General features: G+C 46.4%; 1 protein-coding gene across 2 annotated transcripts in view; it reads right to left on the bottom strand.

Moving 5' to 3' along the window:
• The window catches only part of chrm2a (cholinergic receptor, muscarinic 2a), a 103,325-nt gene that overhangs the window by 8,454 nt on the left and 72,769 nt on the right, over positions 1 to 22,102 (bottom strand). The gene's annotated exons all lie outside the window — the stretch shown is intronic.

The raw sequence follows: 22,102 nt of genomic DNA, 5'->3' as shown, positions 1-22,102 counted from the left end.
GGTGTCCCTGATCAAAAACAGCTATCACAAGTGTTCAGAGGAGAGGAACGCAGTGATCAGCCAGCAGGTCTACGGCACCCAAACCTGGCCTGTACAGCATATCAAGTCCATCCACCGACTACACCCCCCTTGTAAACCACCAGTAAGGCGCACTCTGACTAGACACAAGAGGAACAAGTTGCTTGTGTGCGAGGGCGCATGAGGCCCATGCAAATAAATGGGCCTCAAAGTTCAAAGTTCCAAACTCATAAGTTGAACGTTACCATGTTCTTCGTCCCATTAGAACATATCACGCCATAACATGAATTAGGCAGCTCACCCAAGTGGTAGTAAGATAAGAAACAAATGCACGTATGAATTGTTGGACTCTGCATGTCAATTATCAGCTTCAGGAGTGTTTCTTTCTATTTAAAGGAATTATAATTCAACAAAAGAACAGGGCTTAATTTGATAAACACGCTGTTGAGGGTGTGCTACGTCCTTACACGAAGAAGAAGATGCTAACTTCTGCGTTCAAAACTCAGAAATTTGAGTCTGAAGAATGTAAAACGTCCGATGGTTGAATTCCAGAGCCAATCGTCCACTCTCTCCCTGCATGCCCTGGGAGCCAGGAGGAAGTCAGGTGGATACAGCGGTTCAGAAGCAACTGCAGACCGCCTTGCTCTCGCCCTGTTTTCCGTGCTCACTCTGGATTTGGTGGTGATGCCGTCAGAGTGCAACAGCGCGATTGTGGACACCCCAACTTCCCACAATCCATTCCGCAACTTGCTGACTGTGACAGGCTGGAGTCAAATAAGCCTCTGAAGTCTTATTGGTGGGCGAAACTTGCCATCCTTGTATATAATATAATAATATATAGTATAATATAACTTCACTTTGGTGACTCAACGGAGTAAATATGTGACCCAAGGAGAGGGTAGGTCATAGGGCAGCGACATGCCTAAGATCCCACCCCCTGCTCTCGTGGCTGTCTCGAGATTTCAACGGCAGCGTCGTTGATGACGACAGCGCCGAACGGCACGCTCCTTCCCAAGATGCATGGCGCACAGATCGGTGCTTTACCTGCCTGGCTCAGCCCGAACAAATGTATAGTAGTCTTGTTCTGGGTAGTTGCCTGAAACGTTAAGATACTACGATGAATACATAGCTGTCTAATACGACAGCTCCAGTTACTGAGGCAGGAAAAAAAACTTCTCAACAATAGTGTTTTGGTTTCTGTGTACAGAAACTTTCACTTGAGAAAAAAAAGTTGCGTTAAACATCTAATTGAGTTGATGGTCGATGGTGTTCCTCATGTCCTCTCCGTGATGTGTAGATGTGAGTGTGCATGTCCACCAGTGCATGGATGTGTGGCAGCTCGACATGCTTTGGCATGGGGAAAAGTGCCACCAACTGAGGTTTTCAAAAGGCTGTTTCAAACTCCAGGAGAAACGGCCAAATGCAACGCAACAAACTATCCACACCAAATTAAACCAAAGCAGTGAAATCTCAATCTTCCTATTCAAAAATCATATGTTAAAATTGCACTCACTCTTTGGGGTATAAAAAAAACAGGCGGCAACACCCTAACACACGTGTGCTGAATTATTCGTTGACTGTTTGCCATAAAAAGCCACAGCCGTCGCAGTGCTCCGGAGGATGCACTTTAACGTCCCCAGGTTGTCGTGAGTCCACTGTCTGCCAAACTCTCCCGACCCCTTCCACCATTCATGTTGTTTATGCGACGGCCTCTCAAGCTCTCTGCGTGATGAAGCAGCTGGCTAATGGGCAGATGTTATTCATGGGCTGATGATGAACATGAATCTGTGCCAAATGCCTGTGCTTGTAATTAACCAATTTGATTGGTGTAAAGCCAAAATTGCCAGTGTTATTAGATGAGTAGCTCGCGGAGCCATTGGCAGCGGCCACAAACAAAGGGTCACCAGGCTGCTCTGTGATTTAGTTTATGGTCTGCTCAGTACAGGAGACGGCACAGACTGGTGGCATTTATATCAGGATCAACCAAGTAGCACGCTGGGATTAATGAAGTACTAGAGCCTATATTTATCCTGCGATGGATCCTTGGGCAGGTCATTCTCTTAAAGGTCATGTGTTCAATTCCAGATGGGAGGCGACGCTGGTAGCAATGTGTGTGAATGAGAGGGAGCCAAGTGGACAGGTGAAGCTACAGGATGCAGAGATAAAGAAGGTTTGAAGTACTGAGGCTCAACTGTCCAGGGCCATGGAGAGTGTGAGGAAGAGGTGAAGAAGCGGGTGCAGGCAGGATGGAATCATTGGAGAAAAGTGTCAGGTGTGATGTGTGACAAAAGGGTGTCTGCAAGGATGAAAGGGAAAGTGTCCAAAAGGGTGGTGAGGCCAGCAATGTTGTATGGTTTGGAAACAGTGGCACTGAGGAGAAGACAGGAGGCAGAGCTGGAGGTAGCAGAGATGAAGATGCTGAGCTTCTCTCTGGGAGTGAGCAGGATGATGATAGGATCAGAGGGACAGCACATGTGCTCAGGTGTTTAGGAGACCAAGTCAGAGAGGCTGGATGGAGATGGTTTGGACATGTACAGAGGAGAGAGAGAGAGCCAGTACATTGGTAGATGAAGATGTTGAGATGTTGGAACTGCCAGGCAGAAGGTGGAGAGGAAGGCCACAGAGGAGATTGATGGAGGTGGTGAAGGAGGACATGAGGTTTGGAGGTTTGAGAGAAGAGGAAGCAGAGGACAGAGATGGAGGAGGATGATCCACTGTGGCCACCTCTGAAGGGAGAAGCCCAGAGAGAAAGAAGAAGATGAAGAAGATGAATAATAATAATAAGAAGAACAAAAAGGAGAACAAGAAAAAGAAGGAGAAGAAGGAGGTTGGAACTGGCAGGCAGAAGGTGGAGAGGAAGGCCACAGAGGAGATTGATGGAGGTGGTGAAGGAGGACATGAGGTTTGAGAGAAGAGGAAGCAGAGGACAGATGGGGGAAGATGATCCGCTGTGGCCACCCCAGAAGGGAGAAGCCCAAAGAGAAAGAAGAAGTGAAGCACGTTAAATCATCCCCTCAGTGTCCACGAAAACTTTTTAAAGACAGCAGTTGATTCAAGAACAATAACAGTGTGGCGATAAAAAACTGTTCTGCTGCTATTAAATAAGAGCAACACCTGGGTTCCAGGCCTCCAAATACAGCAAGGCATCTCAGTCTGATCACAGTGAACAGCACAATGGAAAACTAAGCAAAAGACACTTGGCCACCAGTGGACGTTTCTGCCGGACAACAACAGACGGCCGAAGTCTCGAGGAAGGTGTTGCAGTTACGTTTGGCAGTGGCCCAAACAAAGTCTCGACTTGAATTTGAGCGAAAATCTGTGGCTTGAGCTGAAGATGGCTGACAGCCAGGAGACCCACCAGCCTCAAACATGTCATCGATGAAGATGCTTGGGTAAAAATACCGGTGCGAGCCTGTCAGTGTTTGACTGCAGTCAGAGCAGAAATGCTTTTCTGGTGAGATTATTGAGAAAACAATGAATAACTGAATGCAGCCTGTTGTTCAGCGGGATATTAAAGCTGAGATCACAGTTGTTTCTTTTCACACTGACACACTCTCGTACGTCTCCTTATTATCGTCTGGGAAAATCGTGTCATGTCCAATCCAGAGAAAAAAATAATGCTGGTTGAATAAAAAGGACTTGAAGAATTTGCCGGGGAAATGAGTAACTCTGGGTCTGAGTGGACGTGCAAATCCTCGAAGCTCAGTTGTCACACAACACGATGATGGCCAGGCCTTGTTCGGGCCACACGTGACCCTCAGGAGTAATAAAAAAGTCTCGACTCTCCTGAGACAGAAAGGAGCCGACGGAGATTTAGCCGGTGGCTGTTTCCAGAGCGAGCGCTCGTCCTGCTGTGGAAGAAACGTCGGCTGTTGAGGCGCAGTGGTCAGTGGATCTCGACGTTTGTTGTGAAACCGCTCCACATTACTAATCCACTTGTCTCAAGCGAGTCACAAGTGTGTCCCCTTTGGACTGCTGGTGTTCTTGAATGTGAATCGGTGGACGTTAACATTTTACGGGGATTAGTCCAGCTTAGCCGCATGGCTAATGCAATGATGGGGGATTTCTGCTCGGGCCGATAAGTGGATGTTCACCAGTTAGTCAGCACCCATGCTCAACAGCCGAAGACTCCAAGCTAAACTGGCGGCGGCGTCTTGAGCAAGAACCAAGGAGCCCATCTTGTGCTTTATCAAACTGTAACAGTGAAAAAAGAAATCGAGCAGAAATGCGACGTCTTTATGTCTCTCAAGTCTGTAGGACCATGTAGAAATGTGCTGACAGTTACAGTTGAGCTGGAATGTCAACATTTTATTGACATATTTTGGTTCCTGAGATATTAATATTGTACTGTATTGTATCTGTCATGACTCCGCTTCCAGGCTCCGAGTCCTGGTTTTGCTTTTTTCCCCTCTGTTCCTATGGCACACGGTTGGAGCCGATTAACCTCTGATGACTTGTCTACAAGAACACCGAGGCTCCAGCAACGTGTGCCAGACCGTTATATATTTTCTCCCATGGTTTCCCAAGTTCCCTGTGACGTGTCGTCTGGTTCCTGTGATTTTTGGACTCCTTGTTCCCCTGTGGTAACTCCTGGTTCTCGTGTCTCTCCCTGTGTTCGGCTTTTTGTTCCGTTTGCTAGCTAGTTCATTTAACTCCTGGTTCTCGTGTCTCTCCCTGTGTTCGGCTCCTGTTCTGTTTGCTAGCTAGCTGGTTCTCGTGTCTCTCCCTCTCTGTTCAGCTTCTTGTTTTGTGTGCTAGCTAGCTCATTTAACTCCTGGTTCTCGTGTCTCTCCCTGTGTTCGGCTCCTGTTCTGTTTGCTAGCTAGCTGGTTCTCGTGTCTCTCCCTCTCTGTTCAGCTTCTTGTTTTGTGTGCTAGCTAGTTCATTTAACTCCTGGTTCTCGTGTCTCTCCCTGTGTTCGGCTCCTGTTCTGTTTGCTAGCTAGCTGGTTCTCGTGTCTCTCCCTCTCTGTTCAGCTTCTTGTTTTGTGTGCTAGCTAGTTCATTTAACTCCTGGTTCTCGTGTCTCTCCCTGTGTTCGGCCCCTGTTCTGTTTGCTAGCTAGCTGGTTCTCGTGTCTCTCCCTCTCTGTTCGGCTTCTTGTTTTGTGTGCTAGCCAGCTCATTTAACTCCTGGTTGTCATTGTTTCAGTCTCTTATGCTAGCTAGCTCATTTAACTCCCGGTTCGTTGACGCTTTCAGTTGTTTTCTTGTTTGTTTAATTATTAAATATTATTTATAATTCCCTCCTGCCTCCTGTGCCTATAACCACTCGCACTTGGGTCCTACACCACGTCCCCTATACGGGGCTTTAGCTCCCTCGTCCCTTCGTCCCGTGACAGTATCAATGCTAATTTGGTGCCTCAGTGATGTAACTTACATACATGCATCCTGTTGTGGACATAACCGGGTGAGCATGTCTTTGGGCGGTGGGAGGAAACCAGAGAACCCGGAGAAAACCCACGCGCACACAGGCAGAAAGATGGTCCGACCCGGCATTGAACCTGCAACCTTCAAGGTGAGAGTACTAACCACTAAGCTGCCAAGTGGCTGTGATGTAACTTAGTGTGTATATATATATATATATATATATATATATATATATATATATATATATATATGTGTGTGTGTGTATTTGCTCTTTGTTTCTGAATTGGGTGAACAAGTCTCTCAAGCGGTTAAAAAGGATTACAATCATCTTTTTATCTGACAGTGCCCTCTTTCAGTTCCAGACGGATTATTCTCGTGTTTGTTTTGTTTTGAATTTTGGTTCTATGATATACTTTTGTTCTCCATTGGTTCTTAAATGAATCTGGATTCATCCAGAATCTGGTCCAGTTCTGTGTGAAACAAATCACGCTAACATTGGAATCGGAGCGTTTCATGAAATGTATCTTCACAATTCATAATACTTCCTGAAAAAGTTTTGAATTGCAGCCAGTGTCTCTTTGTTCAAATATTAAAAATGCAAAACTAAAGAGCTTCGAAGAGCCTGTCATCCTCAGGTCAACACGAGCATCTCAAAAAGCCTGTCGCCTCAAATGTAGGTGGAAGACATCCGGCCACAAGCTGGTCAATTAGGGAGGAAGTGGTGAGAGAGATGAAAGCAACAGCGATGTGATCCTCACAAACAGCAGGTTGGATGAGATGATGGGTAGAGCAGAGATGGAAATGTGGTCTGCCATGAAAGTTTTAGGAAGGAAGGGATACATATTTGGGATGAACTTCAGAGCCTTCATCACTCAGGATGCTCCCTCCAACCTTCAGTTCTCACACTAAAATCACTGTGAAAAAAAATCGTCGACATGATCTCTGATCTTCTTCTTTCTCTTTGGGCTTCTCCCTTCAGAGGTGGCCACAGCAGATCATCCTCCTCCATCTGTCCTCTGCTTCCTCTTCTCTCAAACCTACAGACCTCATGTCCTCCTTCACCACCTCCATCAATCTCCTCTGTGACCTTCCTCTCCACCTTCTGCCTGGCAGTTCCAACATCTCAACATCTTCATCTACCAATGTGCTGGCTCTCTCTCTCTCTCTCCTCTGTACATGTCCAAACCATCTCCATCCAGCCTCTCTGACTTGGTCTCCTAAACACCTGAGCACATGTGCTGTCCCTCTGATCCTATCATCATCCTGCTCACTCCCCGAGAGAAGCTCAGCATCTTCATCTCTGCTACCTCCAGCTCTGCCTCCTGTCTTCTCCTCAGTGCCACTGTTTCCAAACCATACAACGTTGCTGGCCTCACCACCCTTTTGGACACTTTCCCTTTCATCCGGCAGCCTTTTGTCACTTTTGTCAGTCCGTTCAGGTTCTGAAGGTGCAGAGTCCTTGGACCACCAGAACAGCAGTGATGGTGAGACTTGATTTACCAAAATGTACCCCTCTGTTTCAACACCTCCTGAAAACCTAGTTTCTCTGAGTTGAGAAGTTATTGTGCCGAGAGGCAAAGGAAGGCAACCCCGCCGCCTCGCTGTTGGAGGTCGGAATGATTCCACTGTGTCAGTAATGTGCATTGTTTTTGTGCAGCATGTGGGAGGATGAACCCGAGGGAACGGCTGCTTCACTCGGAGGTAAATAAATCTGCTTAAATATTGTTCCTTGTTTAAACTGGGATGTTGCACAAATTGGCTCAGTCGAGCTGAAAATCACATTTGCCCTCTCCGAAACGGATAGTAGCCCTTTCTCCACAACCGCTGGCTTTGCTTTGTGCTTTCCCCCAGACGCCGTGCACTTTTCATCGAATAGGCGATGCGCAATTTTGCTTTCTTTTATCCCCGAGTGTGCAGTTACACTGCAGTTACACAGGTCAGCGCTTCAGTCCGCTGTTGCTTCTGCAACCACGGTGGCATGTTACCTGTTTGTGCGTCACATTTCTGGTCACCATTCCAGGGTGGAGTTCCCGGGACATCTGCCCCTTGCCATCGATGATAACATGTATTGATAGTGGTGCCCCACTAGATGGATGTATGCAGGGTCAGGCCTTCAACTACGAGCTGAGACGCACGATTGGACTATAAAAGTTGTCATTTCTGCAGTCGCTTGGGTCAATAAAGGATGGTAAATCATTGAACGTTTCAGTGGAGGAGAAAAATAGTTGCTTTCTAATGTAAGTTGTTACTTTTTAACTAGGGGTGGGATTCGATTAAAAAAAAAATCTAGTTAAATCGAGAATTTGTGATGAATTTATCTCAATTAATCTCAGTTTAATGGTATACAAATATTTGCCACAAGAAGCCACATGTTTCAATGTGAATGAATGCGGTTTCTGACTGAATCCAATGATGGAGCCATACATACATTTAAACACCACAATATTGTCAGTTAACAACAGCACAATAAATCACCATGGTGACTATATTCAAGTTTTTATATCACCTGATTTAGACTAAAGCTCTTTTCATGTCTTGAAAATATTTGTATAAGAATCTCAAGTCCATCCAGAGCAGTGTAAACCCTGGTCATTGTGTAGTGAAAAACCTCCCTGAACCAAAGCAAACAGATGCTTTTGTTTGCTTTGGTTCAGGGAGGATTCCTCCATGTTTGTTGTTGTTGTTCTCATCCTCGCTGCCACGTGTCTGCTGCATCAGTGGGATCAGTGGAGCAGGAACTCCTGCACTGACAGAGGTTCCCTGGTGTCTGGAGAGAAAACTGTTCCATTCAATCACATAAAATTTATATATATATATATATATATATATATATATATATATATATATATATATATACACACACACACTGTATATGCCACATAGCACGTAGCAACTCCATTACTTACGAATAATTGGAACGATGACTGAATGGAATTTCGCTTGCTTCTTTCTCTGACTCTGCTGCTCTGCTCAGGATGCTTGATATTAAACACCCTCACACAGATTTATCAAAGCAGAGGAAGCACTTTAAGATTCGCTGACGTCTCCAATATTGGGAGAAATCTGAAGAAGGAAATTAAAAGATCTCTGATAGCGTCACTGCTCGGTCCTAATGTATTCGCAACATGCAGAACCCTGCTTGTCCCATCAGGAGCCTGTGGACGGGCCATGTGAGCGCCACTGCTTGACTCAGTTTCCACTGGGTTTCTGCAGCCCATCCTCACTCCCATGGCCTCATATGTTGATGTTGGGAAAGTGGACTTATGCGTCCTGTACGGACGAAAAAGGCAGCCCTCGGCGTACTATGTTACACAGAGGCGTTTCAATGGACTGAAAAAATGGTTTCCTTGCGTAGCGTTCCAGGTCGCGCGGCGTGGAGCATCACACGGCAGGATGGCAGCGGCTATTTATGACCCCTTATTCTGCCTCTCCTCCATAGAGGCGGTACTGAAAGTCACCAAGACTACATCTCACAGCCGTTTAACGGCCTTTAAATAGCAATTGGACGTTCACATAAAAGTAGACCTTAACCCCAACCCACACCTCCTTTTTCACGTCTTGTTACCAATACATCAACATGTAATGCTGAAGGCTGCCTTTTTTGTCAGTACTTTCCCGACAGGAGCTGAGTCACAAGACGAAGCTCTGGATTTACCGATCGATCTACATCCTCTGCCTCACCTAAGGTCACCAGCTTTGGGTCATGACCGAAAGGATGAGATCGGCTGAGATGAGTTTCCTCCGCAGGGTGGCTGGTCGCACCCTTCGAGATAGGGTGAGGAGTTGGGTCATCCAGGAGGAGCTCGGGGTGGAGCCGCTGCTCCTCCACAGAGGAACCAGCTGAGGTGGCTCGGGCATCTGATCCAGATGCCCCCTGGACGCCTCCCTGGGGAGGTGTTCCGGGCATGTCCTACCAGGAGGAGACCCCGGGGAAGACCCAGGACTGGCTGGAGAGATGATGTCTCCGCTCTGGTCTGGGAACGCCTCGGGATCCCCCGGGAAGAGCTTTGGGAGGTTTGGGATTCCTTGCTCCGAATGCTGCCTCCGCGACCGGACCCCAGATCAGCGGCAGAAGAAGGTGAAGGTGTTGTCCACCTCTGCTATGTTGCATTCCACTCTCAAAGTTGTGTCTGTGTGAGCTTCTGGTTGTCTTCAGCTCAGTGATGATGAATCATAGGGGCGAGGCCCATGGTTGGGCCGTGAACGCCCCCTAGAGGCTGCAAAAAGGTTTTTGTTTTGGGGCCGTGTGACACTCAGTTTTAATCCATCTGCCAAGTATGGTGGAAGGAAGTGATGGCGCCACCAACAGTCAACACCTATTGAAGTTTTTAAAATGAATTTATATGTATTGCAATATTTCCATTTACATCTTCTTTAGAGTTTATATTGAAAATTTAATGTAATTATATTTTTATTTACTTTGTATTTTTTAAATTCAGAATTGTATTCATGATGTACCGTTTTTTTCCATTTTATCAACTGTTTGCATCAAGTGTTTTTTTTTTTTTCTTGCTGCAGGTTGGACTTTTCAATGACAAATGACTATATTTATATCACATGGTTTCATGTCATTTCACAAGGTTTTGATCATAGATTAAATATGGGACACAAATGCAAACAAGACTCATGAGTCAGGTCTATTCCTTGAACGGAACATTTGTTCTGGGAAATGTGTTCCGACACGTATTTAAAGTCATCGCTTTGTGACCCACTGTGACTCGGATTTGACTCAGAGCTGAGTGGAATTTCCTCCCGGATCCTCTGCTCATCGTATCTGAACGCTGACGCGGCAGCACACTCGCAGCTTTTTTTTTTGGAACACATGTTAATTGTCTGTAATTGGCTCATGTGGGCTTCTCACAGCTACCAGCCAGAGAAAAAGCGTGTTCTGTTGGAACATTAAACTCAGCAACACAAGATTACAAACTGAGCCACAGAAGGACATTAATTATTCACCAGTTCAACAAAGGATTATGTGAAAGAGGCAGGCAGGGGCCGACCAATGGAAGCGCAGCGCCGTCCCCACCTCAGAAATAATTCAGCAAAGCACCGAGCCTGGACTCAATCCGAGGCCTCCAAAACAACAGCAACAAAAATATCACAATCTTCTCAAAGTGTGGAAACACAGCATCAGCACATTAGTGACCAGCTATTCCAGCTGCAGTGTGCAGCAGTCGCTGGGCATTTGCCCTGAACAATGAACTCCAAACTGTGTCCTTTGTGGAGTCACTCCACTGCTGCACTGCGAGAATCAATGGAGCCACACACGGCAAGTCTGCAGGGAGGCGCGCTGTGGAATGCGTCCTCCGTATTAGTACATATTAGCTCAGCTGAGCGCACCAAACCATCTTTCACAAGAAAATGACTCTCGGCCGCCTCGGTGAGATTCTTCACATCGAAATAGAAATGACTTCATGCTGCATCGCCGGCTTCGCTTCCAGGAAGTTCTGGCTCACTTTTGTAGCGTGACGTTTAGTCTTCTCACTCTCATCGTGTGCAGCTTTGGACCCGTGGGACCAGGTGCTTTGAAGACACGCTTTCTTCTTTCGCAGGCTGTAAGATTTACGGCAGTAAATGTATGAAATACATATAAGTGATGAACCTATTTTGGTCCCTTAGAAAGTCCCCTAGACTGCTCTGTGGCTGCTTTGGCCTGGGCTGCCAGGAAGCTACATCCAAGGACTGACACTGCTGTTCGACCTCGATCAAGCTCTGGTCGTGGCTCTTGTCTAGTGCAACTTGCCCCTGGCTGCTTGTGCTAGTGTTGGGACCGATCCCATCCAGTACTGGGCTCCGATACCAACAGTTTTGACATCGCTTCACTGTCAGCCGCTCTGCGAGTTCACCGCTAACTGTGGGATGGATTTCCTGTACAGTGGTGAGAGGCAAGAGACGTGCCTCAGGAAGTCCATGCCACTGTTTGCAGTGAGCTCGCAGAGCAGCGGTTTAAGACTTCCTGTAGCCGTATAGCATGCGAGTGTTTAGCAGGATGCTCCCGGAGCAAAAACTCCCCGACTCCAGTTCTGGGATTGAGTCAGTTGGATCCAAAGTAGACGTAAATAAAGTGGAGAGCTGGTGTTCGCTGACCGAACATAACAGGAGCATGAGACAGTGAAGTGAGGCGTCGCAGCAGGTGAACGAACCGCGAATTACATTGGACGCAGTGCGTGTCCTTAAATGAGTCAAATATCTGGGATGTTGGACTCATCACTTGCCAGTCGGAAAATAGATTTATTTACGTTCCAGGAGCGAGTTCATGATGTTTTGCTGATCAAATGAAGCAGCGTCTTGGATCCACTCACTTTCTACATACGTCTGTCTTGGGTTTAATAAACATAAAATGCCGATGTGAAACCTTCAGCGTTTGTTTTCAGGGTAATGTTTTTACTATCGTCAGGATTCATGTTTTCCTGACGTCCTTCTGTGGTGTGACGCTGACCTCTAGTTGCCGTCTCTAATAAATGCACGATCAATAATAATGGTGAAAAAAAATCGGTATGGGCAGATTTCCAAATTCCGGTATCGGCATCGCAAAGTCCAAAAATGTGGATCGGTGCAACTAACTTCTCGACTCTTGACTGGTCTACAACCACTCTGTCTCTCCTGATGGCGGCTTCGAGTGAAAGCTGCGAGGTACCTGCTTGGTTTACTCTGCTTAGCCTCAAGCCGATACCCTTTCAGTTGCTTCACTGAGATGATATTTTTGCTCAAAACCTTTCTGTATTTGCGACAGCAATCTCCTAGTGACATACCAATGGCAAAAACACTTTCAGTTGCAGACTGAAAGGACACCTTTTATGCTTTTTAAGGAGGAAAGTGCAGGCAGGGAGACAAGTGGAGACGACTGTCAGGGGGGATCAGTGACAGAAGAGAGGAAAGAGAAGCTCCACAGGACAGTAGTGAGACCTGCCACGGTAGAGACGGTAGTCACTGGGGGAGGAGACACACGGGACTTGATGGACCAAAGAGATGCAGAAGAGGAAGAAAAGGTGTTCCTTCCTTATTTTACCCGAGGTTTGAACACTAATATATACTTAGCTCAAGTTGAATGGCAAGCTTTCCTGACTTCCTGTGAAAGGAAGACAGGCCAGTGGGTGATATTTGAACACTCGCCGGTCGGCTTGGCTCTCTGTCAGGAATTCATCAGCAACCTTTCGGGATGCCGAAGGTAAAAAAAGAGAAGCTGGCGAGCGGCCAGTAATGAACAGAGTCCTCCAGCCAGATGAGAGGCTAACAGAGAACGAGTCAATTTTCTCAGCTGCCATGCAGATAGACCCCGCAGCAGCGGAGAATTGACAAACCTGTCACGCCACCTACTCGCCTCTCTTTTACAGTAAACCGGCGAGTTAATTTGAAAAGTATCCTCCGCTGAGCTGGCTTTAATTAGCACATTTCCATATTTGTGATCGTAATTGCCTCTCAAGTGTTACGGGCTGCTGGAACTCACTATTTCATGTTGCGTTCTGACATGCAAATCAGCACAAATGCACTCGATATCTGCCATGTTTGAGGTGAATAACGGCAAAACGCGCTCCGGTTGCAGTGAACACCAACATCACAGCCGCCGACATGTTCAGCTTTGTCTTGAAGGAAGTGGTCCCGCGTGTCATTGAACCAAGGGCACTTCCTCTGGATCGAGCCGTAATGACCTGACAAGAGCGGAATCTTGGCAGATAAGTCATTCCTCTGGAGAGGAGCTTGATGGCTCTCCACACCTGCCAGCGAATCTGACCGTGAATACGTGCAGCTTCTCATGCATCCACTGCCCTTTAGAACCCAGATACCCACACTTCAGAATAAAGCAAAAAGACAGAAGGCACCTCACTGCACGATGTCTCCATGGTAGATGTTGGTTTACAATAACTCCGGATTAGAAGACCCTCTTTTTCCAAGTAATATATGGCCTCGCCCAATCTTCCCAGATCATCTCCCAAGTAACACGACACCTCTCCGTGATGCTATTGCCTTTTTCCTTGGCCATATTTCCTGAGGGACTCCCCCGCTGTCCCTGTTTTCCTCGGCTTTTTTTATGTGTGCATGGCAATGAGGTTGGAGCTGGCCTTTCCTGGCAGCCCCTGCTTCATTACTGCATTCGCAGAGAGCAGACATAGATGCGGCCTGGATGCATTTTTGTCTCGGCTCAGTAATCGCCTCTCACAAGTCAAGCTGATGCCCCGCTGCGGTGTGCTGTGGGGCGGCCCTTCCAATTTCACTGTCGCCTCTCATCATGCGCTCGGTTTTTAGACCTCACCAATGAAAGTGCTTTAAACGTGCGCATGTATCGACAGACACGTTGTCGTGATGAAGGTAACAAAGACCGAAGACGACACTGGTGTCAACACTTATGTGCTCTGACTGAAATGTGGATAATGTTCAAGGTCACATGGAACTACAGAGGAGGAAAAAGTACTCTGAAATGTAACTTTAGCAAGAGTATGACCTGACAAAAACCTACTTGTAAAAATGAAAGCAACCTTTTTCACTTCAATAAATGTAGAAGATCAATATGTGTTCGAAAGGAATTCGAAAAGAGCCACTCCATTTTTCGTTTTTAACACCTTTAGCATGGTTGCTAAGCTAGTCGAGGCTCACCACAGTGATCAAAAGCACGTGCAACAGATACTATGTGGTATATTCCACTTTACGCTGCACATGGTCGGTGTAGGTCGAGAGTTAGCGCCCTCTAGCAAGGACTATATAAGGACCTGTCGGTGGACCCCGTGTCATTCGCCGACACGACGTCGCCAGAGGTCAGGTTGTGTACCAACATACTGTGACAACGGGCACGAAAGTAATTCAATATTTGCATTAAGGTTGTGATTCCGATGGTGCGCAACACTCCTGCTCCTGACCATGCGTCGCTGTGTTTGATACAGAATTAAAGAAAGTTCCAAAAAGACCATCCACTGTCATGGTTTCTACACAACACAGAGTACAAACATCTGGCTTTTGATGTTAGTCGAGACTGGCTACACACGACTGTACTTCATATACTCCAGCTCCATGAGCTACTACTATAGCTCCATGACGGTGAGGGCGTTGAACCACGTGTGGCTGACTCTGGAGCTCTGCAGTGAAACTAGTGCATCAGTCAGCACCATCACTGTCTCCACAGCTCAATAGAACAGTGTGAAGCGGCTCCTTGCTACCTGTCAGCTGCCACTGCTCTTCCTCTACGCTCAGAGGAACCAGAAGCACTGAAGAGCTCACGGCGCCACCCCTGGTCACGGAGGGGAACTACTCATTGCGCTGCATGTGAACAGGGAGAAGGTGACGCGATCAGATTTTAAATCAAATCGTGGCCCCAAAAATCGGAATCGGAAAGATTCACACCCCTAATAAAATACCCTTTTTTTCAAACCCTTTTTTCCAAAGACAGCAGTCCAGCCAAGAGACTCCAACACAAACCTGTCGCACACTTGCACAGACCTGACGTCCATAAAACTGGAAGTCCTTCTGACAAACCTTGTATTTTTACAGTCTGATTAGATTTTGCCGGCATTCAGCCGGAAACAGACGGTGGCTTTAAGCGTTCATAATGGCTCTGCCAGCATTGTTGTCACCCCGCTGCTGTCCCCGTCCCCCTCTACATGTCCTCCCTGTGATGTATCACGTTGGCACAATTCCTCGATAGAAAGCCGTGGTGCTCATTAAGATAGAGACCGATAGCAAAAATGGAAAAAAGGCAAGGAAGGCGAAGGGAATGAGATAAAGTGGGTGCCTGTTGGATTTGTTCCACTCCATTGTTTCATTGTTTCTGCACCCAGCCCCCTGTCCTTGTTCTTTCTTCTATGATTCACAGTACAGCGATAAAGGGGAAAATAACTGTGTAGCCTATGGACAGCGTCTATTTATGGTACCTGTTCCACTTCCCACGTCGCAGGACCGGGAATCGTTTGCATTACGAAAGGGCAGGGTTGGTTCCTTCTGCACAGGAAACAAGCCGGAAAGATCCAAACATGCTGTTTTCTTGCATCTACATACTTTTCCTATATCAAAGCATCAGCAACCTTCACAATCACAAGAGCCGTTTCGATCCGTTTCGCGTCAAAGGAAAACAGTCACAAAACATACAGCGAAAAAACTTCAAAAACCCTTCCTCTTCTTTTTGCTTGTTTAATGTGCTCAATACAGAAGTTAACCAACCCCTTCCTCACTCTCCTGGCGTCATATATTGACGTTAGGAAAGTGGACTTTTGCGTCAGATACTGAGGAAAGAGGCAGCCTTCAGTGTGTATGTTACGCACAGTTGTTTCGATGGACTGAAACTTTTGCTTCGGTGACAGTTGGGGCGGTGTGGATCGTGTGTTGTGTATCATGCGCGGGGGGAGAGAAAAAAAAAAAAACACATTTTACATCCATATAAGTCCAGGCGCGCGTGTGTATCACGCATGGCGGAGGTGCGGGTGACTCACTGAGGCTGTCTTCACTGAGAGAGACTGGATGTCAGTTGCTATTTATAACCCTGTACGTGGCTCTCCTCCCTAGTGGAGGTACTGAAAGACACCATGACTAAAACGCACAACTGTTTGATGGTCTTTAGCAATAGCAATATCAATCTGACACGTTATATTCCCCTAACCCCAACCAACGTCTTGGTTTTTGAAGGCTGCCTTTTTCGTCCTGTCCCAGACCCCAGTCCCAGAGAGTATTTCGTTTTTCAACACCAACAGTTCCAGAGTGAGGCCTAAACCTTTGCGTCACACAGTCATGCCTGCTCTACTCTAGACCTCATACATGTCAGACCTTTGCCATTCTGACTATGGAGACGTGCTCAGTGGTGGTCCAAGTTCAGAAAGTGTCAACGACCCAAGTTCACTCATTTGATACTCCGTTATCTGGCTTCACTCACCGGGCCCCTCATTAACAATGCAGCAACTGACCTCCGACGCCAAAACCACCTCAGAACCTCCCTCAGGAGTTGGATCCCAGAGGTGGTTTTGCGCCTCGACCCATCACACTTGCAAGACTATATACTCGTCTATGCTTTTCCACGTCTGCGCTTCGGTGCTTTTCAGAATCGCACCGAGAAACGGCCGAAGAAACTCGCTCGCCTACTGCGGAATCTGTCTCTGGCTTCACTTTTGTCGGATAAGACAAGGATGCCGTGTGACGCTGTCAGTCACAAGTGGCTATCAGAATCCTTGGCAGAAGTCCCGGAGCTGTCTCTGGAAATAAGGCTGACAGATGCTCATCCACGGAAGTCAAGCTCCATCCACAGAAACAGATGTGCCACGGCCAATACTCAAAGCATTAAAAGCTGATGAGCCGTCGAGCCACGCGGCGATAGACACAGGCTCTTCTGACAGGGGAAACTGATGGGGCTTTCCCCATTTGATTACCTTTTCACTGCCTCTCATTGATATGCAGCGGAGAGGAGATTTAGTCGGTGAGTAATGCAATACCTGGATAGCCATTTCTCATCTTTTATATCACCTTAGAGGACCTGAGCTGAAAATAATGGGCCTGGAACTTCAAGCAAAGATGTCAAAGTCTAATTTATCACTGTTCCACAGCAATGTTACCCTTTCCCCGTCTTTGCATGACATAAAAGCAGCGCCTACAACGTTGCATTTGAATGCTGCTGGTGTTGAAGTGTGTCCTTTCAGACGCTGACAGAATTGACAGGCTCTGCTAGACTCCCCTCCACCGCCACAAACAATGGCTTCAACAACTTCCTGCATAATATGTTTTATGAGTTATGATGTGGCATTTCATAAAACCTATTACAACCTCCTGCTTTGTCTTTCCTTACGATCTGGTGCCGTTTATGGGGTTGTAATATACTGCAATTCCAAGCAGAAATGTGAACAAAAGCAGGCATTACGAAGTCAAATCTAGGAGAAATCCAACACAATCTCATCTGAGCTACGTAGTCAAGATGTGGCTGCGGCCGTGGTGGAGGGTGTTCATGGAGTCAGCTGGGATGCGATGTCCTTTTGACCTCTTACAACCAGAGACTTACACAGAGACACTATATGGGGTTTGCAAAACACTCATGTTGTGTGAAACCTGTGTGTGAAACATGAGTGTCGGTGGGACGTTAAAGTTGCATCTCCTCTGATCCCCTGCAGAGACATGTTTCACCTGAAAAACATGATCCATGTTGTCATTTCAGCAATAACATGTTCATTCTCTTCCAGGTGTTGGACACTACAGTCTCTCTTGAAACTGTTTTATCGTGAAACCTATTAGTGGAGTTCGTCTCCAGCATCATGACTTGTTGATGTCTCAATAGAACAGTGAACCAAGTGCAGAGATGAGAAACTCAATGTTTCATGTCTCTGGTAGAAGCCGCTGGTGTCTGACAGGCTGCTCTGCCAGCTTTATTTAGGGGTTAAATGGAGCCGTCTGTCTGCTGTATCTCATGTCTCTGAACAGTTGACTTGAACTATGGAGCAGTCTGGACACATTTCCTAGATGCTACTGAAGAAACATTAGAAATCAGGTGGAGAAATGATCATGGAGTCAGATTCTATTCTCCAAATCATGATCCAAACTGTCAGTCCTTTGTCTGGTGTGATGAAAAACCTTGTCACAATTCTCTCTCCTAAAATGCTTGTTTTCCATGGCCTTATTGAAGATGTCACTCAGACTTTGAGGCTTTAGAATTTGTTGATGGTCCCTAACTGATGGCGGCTCCTAGCATTAGCGCTGCCTGTGAGAGTGTGTCCTCCATCAGTGAAGCCTAACTCTAACTCTAACTCTACGCTTCACTTTGATGTTGAGGGGCTCTTAGGAAGGAACCGCTCCTGAGGCTCTCCATATCTCAAACCTGTCAGTAGATATAAATAAAAAAGACCAGGCAGGTGGAGTCCAAACAATTTTGCCCAACATACAAAGACATTCAGTCAGACTAAAAGTGTAGAAAAGCACTTTGCATTAAGGAACGTGAGCCGCCGCCATGTAATTAGCTTTTCATGTTCTGTCCTCCCCTCGCGCTCAATGCTTCATTCCTGCTGCTGTGAGTGACAGCTTTGTGTTTTTATTCATAGAACCAGGACTTTACTCTCCGACGCTACAACACAGATAATTGGCATTTTCAACTCCACTGATGCAAAAATGGAGCCAGACTTGCATCAGAGCACGATTGTGGTCGCGCGTCGTAGCCTGTGGGCTAAACCTTCATTAGCAGACCTGCCGCCAATGACATTAGCCAAATTAGCCTGAAGACACCACTGTCATCCTGTGTTTTGTTAATTGGTCAGTTTGATGATGTCGCCTGCAGCAGGAAGCATTGAAAAGGCCAGTGTTTGAGTCATTTCCACAGATGGCGTTCTCTTCATCAGCTGTGGTATTTACACATTAGCAGTCAAGCAACAAAGACAAATGTCTTCTCAACCCTTCACATAATGACTTTCAAAGGAATGTATCTCCATGACTGCAGTGTTCCGGGCGCCGCGTGTCCAAGCATGCGTTTGTTTTTAGCGGCACAATTCTATTGTCTATGTTCTCTTTGTGTTCTTCTTCTCATTGAGCATGGGATACTGGCATCTTCTATTGTCATCAGTGGCTGGCGTGGCATGTCTGCCGCCTCCATCGCCCACATCCACAGACCTCATTGCTTGTCTGTTCTCCATTAAAATTCCTGTTTCATTCTCACTGCTCTCCAGAGGTTGCAACACATCCTCACTCCCACTGCGTCAAATATTGTTGGGAGTGCAAGATGGCACCGACGAAGGCTGCGCTGGAATTACAGTGGCACCTCGGTTCTCGACCACAATCCGTTCCAGACGGCTGTTTGATAAGCGAATTGTTTGAAATCTGAATGGATTTTTCCCATTACAATGAATGGAAACAGAACTAATGCGTTCCAAGCCTTAAAACAGTCTTTTGTAGGAGTGAATGTGGAGTGTCTGCTGCAGGTGGCTGTTCCTCTATGTGTGTGGCCGCTGCATGTGGGAGGGGTTGCCGAGTGAGTGAGGTCTCTCCAGAAGTGAAGAGGTGCCCGGTGCGTGTCCAGCTCTGAATGTGCGCTTCTGTGCAGTTTGGCTGTGACAGAGTCATAAACCAAGTCACGCTCTGTCCCAGACTCGCCTCATCCAGTCAGCTGATCGATCTGCGCACGTTATGTTTTTTTCTAGCTTTTTTCGGGGGCGTTCAAGTTCTGGATTTTCGTTTGAAATGCGAAGCGAAAAAATCTCGAAAACGTGGTTCGAACACCGATTTGTTCGAAGTCCAGGACGTTCGAAAACCGAGGTGCCACTGTATTTTGTTATTTTGCTTGTTCTTATGTTACGACGGTGCATCCGCGTGTTCTTCAAAACTGGTGTCAGTTTCAGAGTTAGTCCACTTTTTGGCTGGACGAAAGAGACAGAGGTGGAGAGGGAAACGTGGCGGTTCGCTCCTTTGCCTTCGCTGAAGAGGATAGCGCGCGTCCGTTCTTGGGATAATCCTCTCCAACGTCCGCTCGCTCAGCAATAAGATGGATGAACTGGCGCTGATGTCAAGGACTTTTCCTCCTGTTGTGTTTTGTGTTTCACAGAGACGCAAACTTGAGCAAACTGATCCCAGACAAAGCGCTTGATCTGAAGGGATTATTATTTTAATATAAATGTGTATTCTGAATAGCACAATGTACCGAAGCACTTTCCTGGTTGGTGGGATCCTCACTGACATTAGCAATGAAGCTTTTCACAATCACTCACTCCACTCTGTGAGGAATGCTACTGAAGGAAACCCTCCATTGAAACACCTGTGCGTAACACTCCTTTCGTCATTATAGGACGCAAAAGTCCACTTTCCCAACTTCAATATATGGCGCCGTGGGAGGGAGGATGTGTTGCCCCAGATCTGACCCAGGCCTTGCTGAGTTTGGCAAGGCATTTCTGAGACTCTGTGGTCAAATGTAGAATTGTAGCTAAAATAATGGTAGTCATCAATAAAATAAAATATACGGCCACGTCGCTTACGTTCTGCAAGGAACACAAACCTGGTTTTCAAACATTTCCTAGAACGGCAGCCATGAACTCCTGAACAAATACAGTGTGAGAAGACAAACTCTCTTGTGAGTTCACCTTTGCCTAGAAATGACGCTGGAACTAGAACAAAGTCAAACAGCTGCATCTGTGCGGAAAAAAAAAAAAAAGTTTGTGGAGAACTTCTCCAACTTGGAGACACGTCTGACTGCCTACGCAAGTGTGACAGCGACAATGATGAATTCAGATGAATGTCAATGAATTCATCCCACATTCCTGCCACAAATCTTTGTCATTGTGTCGGATTTACAAAAGAAAATGGGCACTTTTAAAGCCCCTTTGTTGTAATTACATTGAAAATGCCTCCTGCTCAACAGCAAGCGCGCCATAATTGGCCTGCTGTGAGAGGGTGAGACTTCTCTTGTCTCTGGAGACTCCAGGGATCGCATGGCGGCTCACCATTATGCTGCAATCACAATGTCAGTCAGACGTGTGGGGTGCTGAAATGCCATCGGAAAAACACCACAGCAGCTCGGATTTGTGAGGCACCAGAGTGCTGCAACACCTGAGCTGTGGAAGACGACTGAGTGACACCTCAGAAACCAACTTTGCATTCATGCCAATTCAACAAAACCAATCCATACGTTTTTAAGCTAAAAATACGACTCGCAGCGGAGCAAATATTCTCACTGGTGGAAAACTTGAAAGGCACCCAGGAAGGGCGTTGATCTGGACACGAGTTCACGTCGGTTCCTGAGAGTCTTTCTATCAAAGCGCTGTTGTTAACAATCGCTTCATTGTTCTGCTCAGGAGGACGAAGTGAAAGTATGATGAAATGCAGAGCAAGGAGGACTCGCCATCATCCAGGTGGAGAGCTGGAGTCGGAACTGATGGGTTTGTGATTTGAACAGCAGATGAACAGAAGCATTAACATTACTAATTTGATGAAATACAACGTAGGATATTGACTTTATTAGAGTGTTGTTCATGCAGATTAAATGAGGAGCTCATTTTGTCCACTGCAGAACTGAGTTGGAAACAAATGGGTCAACACAATCAAAAACATTGCACATTTTCAAAACAATATTGAGTTATATTGGGACTATTGTTGTTCTTAATCTTATTGTTATTATTATAATTAGTTATTCTAGACATCCAGGGAGAGGAGGAGTCCTTCAGGGATCAGCTCTCAATCCCTTCCTGTCATGGACTGGCAGATGAGGTCAGGGAGGAGTCTCCACAGACCATGATGTTTGCAGATGATATAGCAATCTGCAGCGAGAACATGGGTGCGTTCCAATTCCTCCCATCATCCTCAACCTCAAAACTCAAAAATGCTTGTTCTCGTGAGGAGCAAGGACTGTCACAACTCTGAGGAAGTCAAATTGAGGAAATTGAGGAACATAGCTTCCTCAATCTTGGTCTTGCGTAGTATCAAAGATGGCGTCGAAAAACAAAGAGCCCGAGCTGCAAATGTAAATATTTTCTTTGTCAATGGTGATATCAAATTACAAACCATTGCATTGTCTTTGTTCATGCCCATTTTATGGATTTTTTTTATGATGTTTTGTAAAAAGCATCTGGTTATTGCTAGCGTTGAAGTTATTTAACGCTACGAAATGATCATGTTTTTCAGCTGTAATGTTGTTTATTACAGCCTACATGCATGTACCTGAGCCTGCATTAAGGAGTGTCCCATTTCTTAGGAACAAGTTCTTCCTCAACCCACGGTTTTGAGGAAAGAGGTTGAGGGCTAAGATTGAGGTTGAGGAAGGACTTGGAATTCACCCTAAAGATG

Source organism: Synchiropus splendidus, chromosome 4, assembly GCF_027744825.2.
Source record: "Synchiropus splendidus isolate RoL2022-P1 chromosome 4, RoL_Sspl_1.0, whole genome shotgun sequence".
In the NCBI taxonomy this organism is placed as follows: domain Eukaryota; kingdom Metazoa; phylum Chordata; class Actinopteri; order Syngnathiformes; family Callionymidae; genus Synchiropus; species Synchiropus splendidus.
The sequence above is the reverse complement of the archived record's forward strand: the minus strand, read 5'-3'. Positions and strand labels throughout refer to the sequence as shown.